A 16,342-nucleotide genomic window follows, 5' to 3' on the forward strand; every position below is an offset into this window, starting at 1 on the left:
TCTCCTCCTCTCTCTTTTCTCTCTCTCTCTCTCCTCTCTCTCTCTCTCTCTCTCTCTATCTCTCCCCCCTTCCCTCTCACTCTTCTCTCCCTTCCTCTTCTCTCTTTCACTCACTCTTCTCTCTCTCGCTGCATCTTATCGAGATGTCTGCTTTATGGGTTGGCTCTGCTCCGGTTTCGTGACGACCGTGCTGATGGAAGGGGCCCCTCTGACATTTACATTTACATTTTACATTTAAGTCATTTAGCTGACGCTCTTATCCAGAGCGACTTACAAATTGGAAAGTTCATACATATTCATCCTGGTCCCCCCGTGGGGAATGAACCCACAACCCTGGCGTTGCAAGCGCCATGCTGACCATGGAAGAGTGTCTCCTCCTGAACCCTCTAGAACTTTCCTCCTCCTTACTCATCTCCCCTCTTCACTGGCCGTCTATCGCTTCAACTCTCTGTTCACACAATCTCGTAACTCACTCCGGGGTCTTACCAAAGAAGTGCACCACAAAGCCGTTGCCGTAGCCGTAGATGTTGGTTGCCGGGTCAGACTGGAACTGGATGGTGACGTCGGCCATGGAGGTGTAGATTTTGAAATGTGGCCGTGAGCCTCCGTACTGGCCCAGCACCTTAGCAGTCAGGTCATCTCCATCATAGAATGTCAGCAGGTCGTTCTTCCCTATATTGAGGCTGGAGCACCAAGAAGGAAAATGTATTTCACCGTGCACAATGAATTGGCCTTCACGCACACTCTCACATTACTAGCTCATTTGTCCTATAGTTTCTTTGTCATTGTTTCCTGTATCTGTTTTAAAAACTTGAAAGCACCCTCACTAAAATACTTTTCTTGCTTTGAGACGCTCTGTTTTACTTTTCCATTTACTTTGGAGCGCCATAGCTCTACTGACAAGAAAGTGAAAAACCATGTGGTAATTTGTCGCTTACATTTTTTTTACTATTGTTTTAAATGTGTCACCTGAGACAGAGCCCTCTCCTTAAGCACCAGGACGGGATGTGAAGTAGAGAGGAAATGACTCTCCGCCAGAATAGGGAAGTGACACGTAACTCTTTCCTGTCTCTAATTAATCACAAATGGCTCCTGATAAAACTCATTACAAGGCAAGCAATTGTACTATTAATCACTTTGGAGTTTAACAGAATCCAGGAAAATACAGAAAAATTTGAGCGATAAAGAGAGTTGGTGCTGTAATGCAGTCGTGTATCAGTAGTGTATTGTATGACATGAATAACGGAGTGTAAAAATGTCTGTCTTGTCAACTTGTTTACACTCTGTGAACGGAGTTCAGTTTCAAGATATTAAACATATGATGCACACACGTCTTGTCAAAGATCAGGTGTTTCAGACTAATGAAATATCCGCACAGCTTAGCCTACCCACTGGGCTCAGACGTCAATTCAACAACTATTCCACTTTGGTTAAATTTCATTGAAATGATGTGGAAACTATGTTGATTCAACCAGTGGATATTTTCTGCTGATGCATCTCTATTGCAACTCTAGAAAAAGCTAAATCTGCAGTAATTCATTGACTATTGAAAATGCATCTCACCTCAACAGAGCGGGACAGATTGAGAAATTGTATCAGCTTGCATAAAATTAGTTGTGATCGAGTTAAACAAGCCTTTGCATAGCTGTGGTGCCGTATCTGCAGAGAAAATCAATCATGCTTTCTATTGTGTGGCAGTGATTTGATTTAGTGTAATTTAAACACAGGCTCTGATTGACTCGGCTCACAGGCCCACATGCCTGCCACCATGTTCCTTCACAATGCATTATCTCAGACAACTCCTCATCTGTACCCGCATTTGCTTTTCTCCACCACTGAGAGAACTTGACATTTATGTCCAGTACAAGTTTCAAACTAGTTTGAGCAAAATTAATACCCCTCAATACAAATCACAATTAGACTAAACACAGTCATTTGGGTGTCATGATGGCTCCCCAATGGTCATTAGACCATTCTCCTTATCTCCTTATCTCTCTTTATCTCACCCCTGCACCTCTTAGTTCCCAAACCTGAATGAACGTTCTGATGGAAAATCCCGCTTCTAGTTCTCTCCTCTCTGGCTTGTGAGATCTTGGCTGGACGGGGATCCAGATCCACTGCCCTTCACTCCAACTCAACTCTCAGTGCTAGGCTAACGTACAGTATCCAGACTAGCAGGCTCAGAGTCAACACACTTATCAGCGATACTAGTGATGGAATAAGCCAATGAGTTCTCCTGCCAACTTCTAGCCCTGGGAGACAAACCTAATCAAGATAAGTGCTGTAACTAATATTTGATGCATCGATGCATAAAATATCCTGTCGCTCTTTTCACTAAATTCTCACCAAAGGCAAAGCACACTTTAATGGAAACGACCAGAATCACTGTCTTTCAAATCCTATTTTACTTGCAAACTATTACAGTATGTGTGTGTACGTGAATGTATGCATGCATATTAACTAGAACTGGCGAAGGTCACATGTATGCGTGTTTGTGTGCAGGTGTTTATTCAGAATGTGTATTTCTAATAATCAAAGTTCATCAAGGCAGGGGCACAGCTTATTCTCATTCCCATACACTCCTAAACACTATTTAGGCGTTGGAGCACTCCGTCAACATTTGGAGCATCTGAACTTAGGCTGCTGAACTACACCCCCGGTGTACCATCCTCCACACCTGCATGCCATTCACAGCCCCATCTCCTGCACCTGAGCTCTTAACGAGCGCCTAGCTAGTACTCCTAGTTGGTCGGAATTTACCAGTCGTCATTAGTAGTTCCCCTGAATGAGTGTACCAGCCGTCATTAGGGCCCCTGGTCCTGTGTGATTTTGGGAGCGGTGAACAGGACGCTGGGCAGTGATGAATGACTATAGAGGAATGAGATTGTTCTCATTACCGTCGTAAAGTGTTCCTAAACCCTGGTAACGAGCTTTAGGAAGGCACACTGTGCAATGGTGTTTCAGAATGCTGGCGTGACTAGTGGGACAAGAGGGAGGCATCAGGCATGGTATATGCAGGTTCATGGCACGAGAGTCTGTGTGTTCAGATTATCAGTGACTGGGCGCCAAGCACAATCACTCTTTGTGCAACCCTGGTTTCATCACTATGATCAGAGACTGAATGCTTTCTTCGAGGATATACTGAAGGATAACAGTGGTTTGAGTGATGTCGTTAAACTGAGATTGCAGATGTTAGGTTCTCATATTTCCCCTTGTTCACCTTTCAGTGTGTGCTGGTATGGATGTTCACATCAAAACTGGAGGAAATGGGGAGGAAATCCTGTGGATTATCCTTAGATAGCCTTCTCTCTGTCTCACCCACATGCACACTCAGGCTAAATTCTCATCAACGCTCCAAGGTTGAGCTGAACGCTCTTCACCACTGTCCCTGAAAGTCATATCTGCCCAAATCGCGTCCCCTCTAAATTAATAGGAAATTTATTATTTTGACAGCTTCTTGTACCAAACATGGAGGATGCCATTTATTACAATGCTTCAGAATGTACAACCACAGTTGAGGCGTTCCGAAGAGAGAGAGAAGAGAAAAGAGCAAGAGAGACAACATATGCAAATGAGCCAGTTCTTAATTAAGGAAGCCAAATGATTGTACGCATGGTTAATCTATCAGGGTCTGACACAGCAGGGTCTTCTGTTCCCAGCCTTCACCTGACATCACTATCAAGGAAAACACTCGCTCCTCTCCCCTGCTCTGCTCAAGTCAACCTATCTGATTCAGCAGAACACACACACACCACCTCTGTCCGAACCCCTGTGAAATAATTAGTTTCCTTTCCAGTTGGTAATTAACCTTTGTCTGCTGCTACTTATGTGTCCCATCCAAGAGCAACATATTATTTTATCTTCAGACCTTTTCTCTTTTGATTTGTTTAACCAGTCACAGTGGGGTAGTTTTTTGCACTGGCAGTTTCTGTTTGAAGTCGGGGCTGTGTTTGTACATCAGCAGTAAAGCTTCTCCTAATGATCTGAGTGCAGAWATCTGCTGTAGAGCTTGTGTGAGGGTCAAGATTCTTACAAAGGTTAGAGCTATTCTGTGGTGGAGCGTCCTCAACTTGAACTGCTATGGGAAGGGGATGTGCAGCCAGGACGTTGTTTTAAAGGGTTCCCATAGCTAACATCCTTTTTCTGCGTCTGCATAAAATGTTATATCTGATGTTCAGGAGAATCTGTAGTGTAGAACGTAATAGATAATTAAGATACGTACACTTGGATGTCTAGCATGAGCCTCCTGTCTTCCTCCACGTGAATCCCCCAGATGCAGTCCTGGCCGCTATCGTAGGCCTCTGGCCAGTTAGGAGAGAGGACCACTCCAGCAGAGTCAGTCATCTCTCCACTGCAAACAGCTGTAACACACACACACAGTAAGCAAAAATACTCTGTGCAACAATATCATATGGCTCATTTCCTACACGGAACAAAAACACACAGCATACCTCTGCAGGCGGGCTCAGTCTCGTTCCACTGGGGGTTGTTGTGGTCCATGCACTCAATGATGACAGAGCCCTGCTCCAGGGTGTAGCCAGGGTCACAGGTGAACTCTACCACCGTCCCCACTGCCCACGTGCTGTCATTACTGGTGAAGTTACCGTACTTGACGAATGGCTCGTAGCAGTGGCCCACTGCAAACGCTGTGAAAGAGAGGATATGTGGATAAACCACAGAAAAAAGGCCAGACTGTGTCACTGAGCCCCATGTGTGCCATAGGCAGTGGGCCATTGACTTTGCAGACAGCGAGCCGCCCGTTAGCTCGCTGCCTATCAGAGACGGAGCAGACCCAGAGGTACATTTAATTGGTGGTYTGCTGCTTCAACCCACTGACTGACATGTAATGGTTTCAGGATGAGAGGAGCACTATTAAAGCAGTTATACATGGTGTCAGATTGAACAGGCTAATCATGTTAAAGACAACCCACACACGGTCCATTAGAATAAGCAGCGCTGCTCTCTTACAGCGTAATCCCATTTGCTACAGTAAATTGAAGCCCAATACAGATTCAATTGATCTGATTGGATAATGACTCCAGAACCTGTGATGTGGCTCTGACTCCAAGCTCTGAATAGCCCTTTGAAAATCCACATATGAGTTGCCACATAAGTAGAGAGGATGACTGGGGATGAGCGTAGAGAAAAATTTAACATTTGAGAGTTTGAAGCTAAACTGGTCAGAGCAGAGGACTTCAATTGTTATGTTATGTTTCACTTATTTCCATTCCAATTATTTATAGGAGGGAAAGAAGAGGAGAGGGCCTGAGGCAGTGTCTTCTCTCCACACCAGTGCCTGGAGGGGTCTATGTGATGCATTTCTTAAACAACAGTTTTTATCTCCACTAATTTTACACTGCTGGACTGTATGTGAGGGAAGTTTGAGTATCCTTGGGTATCACTCAAATCAATGAAATGTATTTATAAAGCCCTTTTTACATCAGCAGATGTCACAAAGTGCTATACAGAAACCCAGCTTAAAGCTCCAAACAGCAAGCAATGCAGATGTAGAAACACGGTGGCTAGTGAAGACTCCCTAGAAAGGCAGGAACCTAGGAAGAAACCTAGATAGGAACCAGGCTCTGAGGGGTGGCCAGTCCTCTTCTGGCTGTGGCGGGTGGAGATTATAAGAATACATGGCCATTAAGGCCAGATTGTTCTTGAAGATGTTCAAACATTCATAGATGACCAGCAGGGTCAAATAATAATAATTACAGTGGYTGTAGAGGGTGCAACAGGTCATTACCTCAGGAGTAAATGTMATTTGGCTTTTCATAGCCAAGTACCCTTTCCAAAGACCTGAAGACTTGTGTTAGATACCCTTGCCTAGTCTTGTGGCACACAGGGAACCTGCCTTCTACCCCAGTCAGTAACATTGGTGCCATGACCTGGATGGGTCTCTGTGAGATGGAGAAGGTCAAAGGGGGGGCTAGGGGTAACCGAGACCTGAAGACTTGCGTTAGCTCCCTTGGGGATGTGTCTACCTTGGTATCTGATGGCGATGCCGGTGGAGGTGCCTGCACCATCAGTGGTGAGCTCTATGAAGAGGGATCTGGAGGTGCTCACCAGGCCCTCGTTGGGCAGGTACTCCACCTCATATGAGTCATACAGCGGAGGAGAATCAATGTTTTTCCCATTTTTGATCAGAAGCCTGAAAGAGAGAAATTAAAACACATCAGTACCTGGTTGGATTTCTAAGACCTCGTAATATGCATAGTGGGCACGTTCCTAAAGAGATGAAGCAASAGGAAGGAATGTGATACGGTAGTACAGCATCGGGCTTGACCTGCATATAAGGCCAATGATATATTTCAGTACAGCTGAGGAGCTAGCCTACTAACCTCATTAAAAGCCCATTTGTTATTGTCTCCAGACACAGCGTCTACCACTCATGAAAACAACATTATCTCAACTCAAATAAGCATGTCCTAGTCAATTCAATTAATTAATTTGAAGCACCCTCTTGTGAAGTGTTATATTGCCTTACGAACATTCACAACAGCTTATAGGTGCAGTCCCATAGCGTTATGATTCCAATAAGGAAAWTAAATATAAATGCTAACATTTTCAAAGATTATACTGAGTTACAGTTCATATAAGGAAATCAGATTAATTGAAATATATTCAGTTGATCAGGCTGWTGATTGTGGCSTGTGGAMTGTTGTCCCACTCCTCTTCAATGGCTGTGCGAAGTTGCTGGATGTTGGCGGGAACTGGTACATGCTGTCGTACACGTCGATCCAGAGCATCCCAAACATTCTCAATGGCTGACATGTATGGTGAGTATGCAGGCCATGGAAGAACTGGGACATTTTCAGCTTCCAGGAATTGTGTACAAGATCCTTGTGACATGGGGCTGTGCATTATCATGCTGAAACATGAGGTGGCACGACAATGGGCCTCAGGATCTCGTCACGGGATCTCTGTGCATTCAAATTGCCATTGATAAAATGCAATTGTGTTCATTGTCCGTAGTTTATGCCTGTCCATACCATAACCCCACCGCCACCATGGGGCACTCTGTTTACAACGTTGACATCAGCAAACCGCTCACCCACACGACGCCATACACGTGGTCTGCGGCCGGTTGGACATACTGCCAAATTCTCTAAAACAACATTGGATGCGACTTATGGTAGAGAAATTATAATAAAATTATCTGGCAACAGCTGTGGTGGACATTCCTGCAGTCAGCATGGCAATTGCATGCACCCTCAAAACTTGAGACATCTGTGTTATTGTGGTGTGTGACAAAACTGCACATTTTAGAGTGGCCTTTTATCGCCCCCAACACAAGGCCGACCTGTGTAATGATCATGCTGTTTAATCAGCTTCTTGATATGCCACACCTGTCAGGTGGATGGATTATCTTGGCAAAGAAGAAATCGTCACTAACAGGGATGTAAACAAATTTGTGCACAAAATCTGAGCAAAATAAGCTTTTTGTGCATAAATAACATTTCTGGGATCTTTTATTTCAGCTCATGAAACATGGGACAAACACTGTACATGTTGCGTATATATTTTTGTTCTGTATAGTTTCACAATGACAGTCAAAAAATAAAGTAAGAAGGGGATTCAAGTGAAATGTTTCCAATTATTTCAGTATTTCAGTATTTCTTTCTCTTTCTCTCTCTCTCTCTACCTTCCTCTTAAACTATTTTCTCAAAATTGGATTTCCATTCTGACACAGAGACACAGATGTTCCATTGAATCTCTACTTCAGATGATGAGACAATGCCTGGAAGTGTATCAGAGGAATGGACTGGTAATATGACGTGTGTGACAACAGAATCATGAGCCTGCGGTGAGAATCAGGTCCAACTGTCACAGAGACAGCAGTAGGACTCTGATGGGCTGTTGACTGCTTGTTGAGTGATTATTGTACTCAAGTGAACATTTAGACCTGGATAGTGTACTGGAGTAGAACAATAAGGTCAGAACACTGTAGCAGACCTGGGTCCAGATAGTATTTGCTTTCTTTTAAAGTTTTGTACTTTATTGAGTTGGCCTGGTGCAATAGAAAAAATGGAATAGCCATGTAAGTGCACCTACTCATTCAAGTGTTTTTTACATTGTAGAATAATAGTTAAGACATCAAAACTATGAAATAACACATATGGAATCATGTAGTAACCAAAGATATTTGGGTTACTGCATGATATATATTGTATATTTGAGATTCTTCAAAGTAGCCAACCTTTGCCTTGATGACAGCTTTGCACACTTTTAGCATTCTCTCAACCAGCTTCATCTGGAATGCTTTTCCAACAGTTTTGAAGGAGTTCCCACATATGCTGAGCACTTGTTGACTGCTTTTCCTTCACTCTTGGGTCCAACTCATSCCAAACCATCTCAATTGGGTTGAGGTCGGGTGAATGTGGAGGCCAGGTTATTTGATGCAGCACTCCATCACTCTCCTTGGTCAAATAGTCTTTACACAGCCTGGAGGTGTGTTTTCGGTCATTGTCCTGTTGAAAAACAAATGATAGTCCCACTAAGCGCAAGCCAGATGGGATGGCGTATCGCTGCAGAGTGCTGTGGTAGCTATGCTGGTTAAGTGTGCATCGACATTTAAATAAATCACAGACAGTGTCACCAGCAAAGCACTCCCACACCATCACACCTCCTCCTCCATGCTCCTCGGTGGGAAAAACACATGCAGAGATCATCCGTTTACCTAATCTACGTCTCACAAAGACACGGCGGTTGTAACCAAAAACCGTAGATTAGGACTCATCAGACCAAAGGACAGATTTCCACCTGTCTAATGTCCATTGCTCGTGTTTCTTGKCCCAAGAAWGTCTCTCCTTCTTAATGGTGTCCTTTAGTAGTGGTTTCTTTGTAGCAATTCGACCATGATGGCCTAATTCACGCAATCTCCTCTGAACAGTTGATGTTGAGATGTGTCTGTTACTTGAACTCTATGAAGCATTTATTTGGGCTGCAATCTGAGGCTGGTAACTCTAATGAACTTATCCTCTGCAGCAGAGGTAACTCTGGGTCTTCCTTTCCTGTGGCGGTCCTCAAGAGAGCCAGTTTCATCATAGCGCTTGACATGACTGACCATGTCTTAAAGTAATGATAGACTGTCATTTCTCTTTGGTTATTTGAGATGTTCTTGCCATAATATGGACTTGGTCTTTTACCAAATAAGGCTATCTTGTGTTTACCACCCCTACCTCGTCACAACACAACTGATTGGCTCAAATGCATTAAGGAAAGAAATTCCACAAATTGAATTTTAACAAGACACACCTGTTCATTGAAATGCATTCCAGGTGACTACCTCATGAAGCTGGTTGAGAGAATGCCAAGAGTGTGCAAAGCTGTCATCAAGGCAAACGGTGGCTACTTTGAAGAATCTCAAATATAAAATATATTTAGATGTGTTTAACACTTTTCTAGTTACTACATGATTCCATATGTGTTATTTCATAGTTTTGATGTCTTCACTATTATTCTACAATGTAGAAAATAGTAAAAATAAAGAAAAACCATAGAATGAGTAGGTGTGTCCATACCTTTGACTGGTACGTTATATATACAGTATATATATATACAGTTGAAGTCGGAAGTTTACATACACCTTAGCCAAATACATTTAAACTCAGTTTTTCACAATTCCTGACATTTAATCCTAGTAAAGATTCCATGTCTTGGGTCAGTTAGGATCACCACTTTATTTTAAGAATGTGAAATGTCAGAATAATAGTAGATAGAATGATTTATTTCAGCTTTTATTTCTTTCATCACATTCCCAGTGGGTCAGAAGTTGTTTACATACACTCAATTAGTATTTGGTAGCATTGCCTTTAAACTGTTTAACTTGGGTCAAACAGTTCAGGTAGCCTTCCACAAGCCTCCCACAACAAGTTGGGTGAATTTTGGCCCATTCCTCCTGACAGAGCTGGTGTAACTGAGTCAGGTTTGTAGGACTCCTTGCTCGCATACGCTTTTTCAGTTCTGCCCACAAATTTTCTATGGGATTGAGGTCAGGGCTTTGTGATGGCCACTCCAATACCTTGACTTTGTTGTCCTTAAGCCATTTTGGCACAACTTTGGAAGTATGCTTAGGGTCATTATCCATTTGGAAGACCCATTTGCGACCAAGCTTCAACTTCCTKACTGATGTTTTGAGATGTTGCTTCAATATATCCACATAATTTTCCTCCTCATGATGCCATCTATTTTGTGAAGTGCACCAGTCCCTCCTGCAGCAAAGCACCCCACAACATGATGCTGCCACCCCCGTGCTCCACGGTTGGGATGATGTTCTTGCAAGCCTCCCCATTTTTCCTCTAAACATAACGATGGTCATTACGACCAAACAGTTCTATTTTTGTTTCATCAGACCAGAGGACATTTCTCTAAAAAGTACGATCTTTGTCCCCATGTGCAGTTGCAAACCGTAGTCTGGCTTTTTTATGGCGGTTTTGGAGCAGTGGCTTCTTCCTTGCTGAGTGGCCTTTCAGGTTATGTCGATATAGGACTCGTTTTACTGTGGATATAGATACTTTTGTACCTGTTTCCTCCAGCATCTTCACAAGGTCCTTTGCTGTTGTTCTGGGATTGATTTGCACTTTTCCCACCAAAGTACGTTCATATTTAGGAGACAAAATGCGTCTCCTTCCTGGGAGGTATGATGGCTGCGTGGTCCCATGGTGTTTATACTTGCGCACTATTGTTTGTACAGATGAACATGGTACCTTCAGGCATTTGAAAATTGGTCCCAAGGATGAGCCAGACTTGTGGAGGTCTACAATTTTTTTCTGAGGTCTTGGCTGATTTATTTAGATTTTCCCATGGTGTCAAGCAAAGAGGCACTGAGTTTGAAGGTAGGCCTTGAAATAAATCCACAGGTACACCTCCAATTGACTCAAATGATGCCAATTAGCCTATCAGATGATGTCAATTAGCCTATCCTTTGTTTGTTTTTAGTCCCATCCTTCAGCGGAGCTTAATCAAAGCTCAAAATACTTGGAACAAAATTACTACTATTTGAATACAGGTCTGACTGAACACTGTAGTGAATTGAACCCCATGACCAACACCCCACCTGTCATCGTCCTCTGCCAGGGCCATCTTCTCAAAGTGGACGTGCACTCGCTGTCCCTCTGGGGCCTCCAGAAGCCAATGGCACGTCAGGTTGTTGCTGTAGTTGCCAGGGAAACCAGGCGACACAATGCGGCCGACCGTGGCATTCCGGACAATGCCACCACAGGCAGCTGGGATGCCCATGAAGTAGGAATGGGAGGAGAGAAGGAAGATGAGATAGATGAGAGAAGAAAATGGGATGAGAGGAGAGAAGAGGGGTGGGATGAGAGGAGAGAAAGGTGGGATGGGAGGAGAGGAGAGGAGAAGAATTGATGGGAGGAGAGGAGAGAAGAAGGATGGAATGGGAGGAGGAGGGAGAGAAGAAGGATGGGATGGGAGGAGAGGACCGAAGAAGGATGGGATGAGAAGAGAGGACAGAAAAGAAGAAGGATGGGATGGGGGGAGAGGAAAGGAGAAGGGTGGGATGGGAGGAGAGGAAAGGAGAAGGGTGGGATGGGAGGAGGAGGGAGAGAGACATTTTTTAGTCTGGGAAAATAATTTGCTTAAATCTCAGTCAAACAGAATGTGTCACGACAGAGAATACTGTACCTTGGGAAAACATGACTAGAGATAAATCCGGAGAACACAATGAGTCGAGGTGGTGAGTAAGAGCAAGATTTGAGCTTGTGTAAATAAATAAAAGAGAGAGTGGGTCTGGTATTGGTAACAGTGTATCACAACAGACGAGGTGAAGGTAAGCTAAGTAGACACAAGGTTTAATTAAAGCAGAGCAGCAGCTTCAGCCTTAACCTGCTCTGTGGCACTCTGCCCTGCCATCAGTAATCAGACCCTGGCAGACACCGTGCTGTGGGCTCTGGGACCACTGTCTGGCACGCAGGCACACCCACCCACACACACACACACACACACACACACTGTATAAATGGTAGGAGAGAGAATCCTTATACTCTCTCCACACATTTTCTAAACTATGCCTTGACGATGCCCAACGCAAGGAGGGAGCCTCCCTGCTCTCCATTCAGTGTTAAAACAATGTAGAGACCCATTGTTCCAACCCAGGACTAAAACATTCACTCACGATTCATCACTGGTGCTCATCTGATCCTGCATCTAAACTGTCTGCTTCTAAACGTTCCTCCACCAGGGATTGAACCCTGTCTGAATCTGTGCTTGTTATGCAAGATGAATACAAGCAGAATCAAGAGGTGAACTTCTTGGAAGAGAAAATATGACGCAGTCCTTGGTTCGGCTGAGAACAACAACAAAAACGTGTCTTGTTTTGTTTAGTGCTTTACTTCTTAGGAGAGGCCTGGCTGAATAGGGCTGGCTGTTTAACATTCACCACCCCAGTGCAACAGACACTGCAGCTCACAATGATTAAACCCCAATTAACTTTTGAGCAACACCAAGCTGAGTGCGTGTGAGATCATTCTAGTGGTCTAATTGCTCCAGCGAGGACAACGTATTCATGTGGTTACACGCCTCACTTGTTGCAGAGGGAAGAACTGTGTTGATGCTCTGGTAGGAATAGTTACAAGACAAATCACATGTGAATTTGTTTTTGAAAGGCTATGTGATAAGGGTTGAGAAGAGAAAAGTGTTTGTGTCTATTAATATGTTCAATAACTGTGGAGAAAGTGTGTGTGCATAGCAATGTCTACTGGTCCCATTGTTGTATTTGGGGGTGAGCGGTGTGTAGCTAGCTGCCCCCAGCCCTCACCGTGGCACTGCGGCTCCGTGCCGCTCCAGTAGGGGGTGCTGGCGTTGAGACAGGTCAGTGTGTTGGTTCCCTGCAGATGGTACCCAGTCAGACAGTAGAAGTAGGCCTCTCCCCCAGAGTGGAGGCTGCTCACAGACACATCCCCACAGGCCGGCCGCTGGGGAAAGGTACAGCTCAACACAAAGGCTGTGGGACGAGAGAGAGGGAGGGGGGAGAGGGTGGAGAAGAGAGAGAGAGAGTGAGGGAGGGAGGGGAGGAGAAGAGAGAGAGGCAGGGAGTGGGGAGAGGGAGGATGAGAGAGAGCGGATGAGAGTTGGACACAAACTGCGACTAACAGCATCCACGCTGACTCAAAATAAAAGTGTAAGTACAGAAAACACTTTCTTGTTCATCATAAAGACTTTTAGAGGGAGGGGAACCAAACCTAAAGAATATAGAGAGAGAAGTGTGAGGATGAACACTGACAGGTCATAGACCCTATCCTACCAGAGTACAGTACATGTCTATAGGACCTGTGTTATTYCAGAGCATAACCTTAGTGTCTCAGGATGATGGATTGGTCTGGCCATATACCTAATGGAGGCCATAAAACAGGTCTTTCTGCCCTCTCTGCCTCTCCATACAGGTACATTCATGACACACTACACACACATACAGTATGGCTTCCTAATGCTTTATCATGCTCAACAGAATGCATTGCTTGGCTGAATATCCACTGAGGGACCTAGATCAATAACAGTACTGTTTTTAGTTTTTTTTCAATCTGTGAACATGTAATAGGGACCAGGAGTACTGTCCTGTCTGTATACCAAGAATGACCCACAGTGGATCTTTAACAAACAACTGTTAGTGTTTTTCCCCTCATCCCCAGCTATTTACAGAGATATGTGTGTGTGTCTGACTGTAATTGTTGCAGCTTCATTGTTAGCCTGTTGGAAGGCAGTGCAGCACTCCACCATTGATTCTGTCTCAAGGAGACGTTGCCTCTCCTCAGTAGAGAAAATATTACAGCAGTGGAGGCTGGTCGGAGGAGCTAGAAGAGGACAGGCTCATGCCACCAGCTTTCACTGATGTACAGGGCTTAAATAGGGTGATAAATCATATCCATTGACCTGGCTCAGCCCTGTCGACCACACACACACACACACACACTCAGGAAGATGTTTGCTTCGCTCTGTGATTCCTCAAGCACACATAGAGATAAGAGAACCAGCAGGCATCTGACTGTGTTTCCTATTAGAGCAGTATTCAGACTAGTATTTATCTAGTCACCAGTGATGACTTCCGAAACCATCTTCTATCATCATTCACCCAGCTAGGTGTTATGAGCGTCAGTCTCAGCAGTAAATATCAAGGCTTACCAGGCTCTCATCTACTCCGTGAACTTCAGTTTTAAATACAAGATGAAAGTGTCATCACAGCAGCATTAGTATGGTCTTTTCTCAAAGATAAATAGCCTTGCAATTGCAAAATTGTTATTTTGATGTCTCTTTTTCTTGTCTCAAAATACAATATTATATTATTTTCTTATTTTAACCAAAGCGGGATAGCTTTTAACTTAACCAACTCTTATGTTGTTGTCCAACCCCAAATATTTCCTCCTAGAAATTAAAACCCTGTGGTGTTGTGGTGAGCTGGGTACAGGATTTCTCTCGGGAAATTTCTCTCTGTCTGACATGTTTCTGTGTCCATTGTGTGTCTATTGTGTGTCACCCAACAACCAGAAGATAAGTGTTTTCACTAAGTGGAGAGATGTTGATATAGCTAGTGGCTTTAGCAGGTGACACTAATAAGCCAATAACAAGGTACATTTTTGTAATTTAGCAGATGCTCTTATCTAGAGCGACTTACAGGAGCAATTAGGGTTAACTGCCTTGCTCAAGGGCACATTGACAGATGCTTTTCACCTGGTCGGCTCTGGGATTAGAACCAGCAACCTTTCGGTGTCTGGCCCAACGCTCTTAACCGCTGGGCTACCTGCCATAGAGGAGATGACTCCTGTAACAGGGTACCCATAGAGGAGATGATGCCTGTAACAGGGTAACCATAGAGGAGATGACTCCTGTAACAGGGTACCCATAGAGGAGATGATGCCTGTAACAGGGTACCCATAGAGGAGATGATGTCTGTAACAGGGTACCCATAGAGGAGATGATGCCTGTAAGCAGTTACCCATAAGGAGATGACGTCTGTAACAGGGTACCCATAGAGAGATGATCCTGTAACAGGGCACCCATAAGAGATGATGCCTGTAACAGGGTACCAATAGGGGAGATGTTGCCTGTAACACAGTACCCATAGAGGGTGATGACTGTAACATGGTACCATAGAAGATGGGATGACTGTAACAGGGTACCCATAGAGGAGGTGACGCCTGTAACAGGGTACCCATAGAGGAGATGATGCCTGTAACAGGGTACCATAGAGGACGTGATGCCTGTAACAAGGGTACCCATAGAGAGGTGATGCCTGTAACAGGTACCATAGAGGAGATGATCCTGTAACAGGTACCCATAGAGTAGTGATGACTGTAAGAGGGTACCCATAGAGGAAGTGATGACTGTAACAGGGTACCCATAGAGGAGTGATGACTGTACAAGGACATAAGGAGTGATGCCTGTAACAGGGTACCCATAGAGGAGATGATGCCTGTAACAGGGCACCCATAGAGGAGTATGCCGTAAACAGGACCCATAGAAGATGATCCTTGTAACAGGTACCCTAGAGGAATGATGCTGTAACAGGGTACCCATATAGAGGAGATGAAGCCTGTAACAGGGCACCCATAAGGAGATGATGCCTGTAACAGGCACAAAGTGTACCCACAGAGGAGGGATGCCCTAACAGGGTACCCATAGAGGAGGATGACTCCGTAACAGGGTACCCATAGAGGAGGTGATGCCTGTAACAGGTACGCCATATAGGAGATGAAGCCTGTAACAGGGCACCCATAAGGGAGATGATGCTGTAACAGGTACCCATAGAAGGAGATGTTGCCTGTAACAGGGTCATCTAGAGGAGGATGATCCTGTCAACAGTGGTTAACGCATAGGAGATGACTCCTGTAACAGGTACCCATAGAGGAGTGATGCCTGTAACAGGGTACCCATAGAGGAATGAACTCCTGTAACAGCACCCATAGAGAGATGGATGCTGTAACAGCTACCCATAGAGGAGATGTGCCTGTAACAGGTACATAGGAGTGATGCCTTAACAGGGTAACCATAGAGGATGATCCATGTAACAGGGTACCCATAGAGGAGGTGATGCCTGTAACAGGGTACCCATAGAGGAGATGACTCCTGTAACAGGGCACCCATAGAGGAGATGATGCCTGTAACAGGGTACCCATAGGGGAGATGATGCCTGTAACAGGGTACCATAGAGGAGATGATGCCTGTAACAGGGTACCATAGAGGACATGATGCCTGTAACAGGGTACCCATAGAGGAGGTGATGCCTGTAACAGGGTACCCATAGAGGAGGGGATGCCTGTAACATGGTACCCATAGAGGAGATGTTGCCTGTAACAGGGTACCCATAGAGGAGGTGATGACTGTAACA

At 44.6% G+C, this 16,342-nt stretch overlaps 1 pseudogene; it reads right to left on the reverse strand.

The window, feature by feature from the left end:
- The window catches only part of LOC111949863 (seizure protein 6 homolog), a 162,142-nt pseudogene that overhangs the window by 8,152 nt on the left and 137,648 nt on the right, over positions 1-16,342 (reverse strand).

The sequence above is a fragment of the Salvelinus sp. IW2-2015 genome, linkage group LG22 (genome assembly GCF_002910315.2).
Source record: "Salvelinus sp. IW2-2015 linkage group LG22, ASM291031v2, whole genome shotgun sequence".
Taxonomy (NCBI): Eukaryota; Metazoa; Chordata; class Actinopteri; order Salmoniformes; family Salmonidae; genus Salvelinus; species Salvelinus sp. IW2-2015.